Source organism: Haemaphysalis longicornis, unplaced genomic scaffold, assembly GCF_048455015.1.
Source record: "Haemaphysalis longicornis isolate Haplotype H1 unplaced genomic scaffold, Haemaphysalis longicornis Haplotype H1 scaffold_1, whole genome shotgun sequence".
In the NCBI taxonomy this organism is placed as follows: Eukaryota; Metazoa; Arthropoda; class Arachnida; order Ixodida; family Ixodidae; genus Haemaphysalis; species Haemaphysalis longicornis.
In genome coordinates this window covers 430,337,627-430,339,186 of record NW_027526203.1, presented here as the reverse complement: position 1 = coordinate 430,339,186, position 1,560 = coordinate 430,337,627, and positions in this window count along the sequence as shown.

Sequence of the window (1,560 nt, the reverse complement as noted above, 5' to 3'; positions counted from 1 at the left end):
CTGCCTCAGCCAACACAATTTTCTGGAATGCCGTTCCTTACGCTTAGAGCTTAAATGTGCCATGAAGACAAAACAAAAGTTTGGTTCATTCGAAAGATTGCCTCGTTAGAATCATACTGACATCACTTTTAACGCACACTTCGCTCAAATAAGCTACATAATTAGGAAAAAAAGGAATGGCCATGCGACCCATTAGCTCATTTCTTGCAACAGAACCCATGATGTCATACCAGGCAGCTCTGCGATTGGCGGAGGCTGGCGAAAGCAAACGCAAATAACGCAGAGCTTAAAGCTTGTCAAACGAGCTATTTGCGCTTAAAATTAGGGCACTTTTTTATAGCATTAAGAATGGGGGGGGGGGGGGGATAAACAGTGGAAGTTACGAAAGCACACGTTAACAGAAGTACCGATGCGCAGTGTTGTTGGTACTGCGCGCAGTGCTTGTTTTAGGTGCACAGCAGTCCGCCGCTTCCGAGTTGCACTGGCCGATTGGCGTAAGCGACGTTGTCTTACGGGACCGTGTTCGTCGAGGATAATCCATGTTTCACGAAACGATTACTTTCTACAGTAAAAAAACAAGTCAGGTGCAAATACGGTCAGAAAACACAGCAATGGCTCAACGGCCCATGGCCCCTTTAAAGGGGCCATGCAGACAAAATACAAGTTTGTTTTATTCGAAAGATTTCGTGTTTTATAGTGCCCCAGCGCTTGTCTGGCGGCAAACGATGCCGTATTCACTGAGAAATTAATCAGTTTTGGTTAAAATTTTCATTGTCCCGCCAGATCGTGTTTTCTTGACGTCTGCCATGATGTCATGAGGGCGGGTATTCAAACGAGCTTCCAGTAGGTCATTAGGCTCTGCAGCCTTGCTTATCGTCAGTCCTCCCAGATGGCGCTACCATAGTCAGGATATAGTGTCTAGCCAGTATATTCTAGGCACTATAGTCAGGATGTCGGGTGCCAAACTTGTGCCCACCCGATACAAAGGGGATAGCCACATCATCATCACCATCAGCGCTGACCGTTGTCCGCCGTTGCTTTGCTTTTGACCGTAGTTGCACCTGGCTTGCTTTTGTTACGGCAGAAAGTAATCGTTTCGTGAAACAGGGGGTATGCTCGACAAACAGGGTCACGTAAGATAACGCCGCTTACGCCAATTGGCCAGTGGTGTAAGACAACTGCAAAGAGGCGGGCTGCTGTGCAGCTAAAAAAAAAGCATAGTGCGTCCAGTACCAACAGCAGTGCGCATCGGTACCTCTATGTTTACGTGTATTTTCGTAACTTCCATTGTTTACCGCACCATTCTTACTGCTGTAAAATGAATATGCAGTACATTTAAGCGAAAATAGCTCGTTCGGCAAGCTTGTGAGCCCTGCCTAATTTGCGTTTGCCTTTGCCGGCCTCAGCCAATCGCACAGCTGGGCATCATAGGTTTGTGGCGGGAAATGAGCTAGTGGGTCGCACGGCCATTTCCTTTTTTCCTAATTATATAGCTTATTTGAGCGAAGTGTGCATTAGGTGTTGTCAGCATTATTCTAACGAGGCAGTTTTTCGAATGAA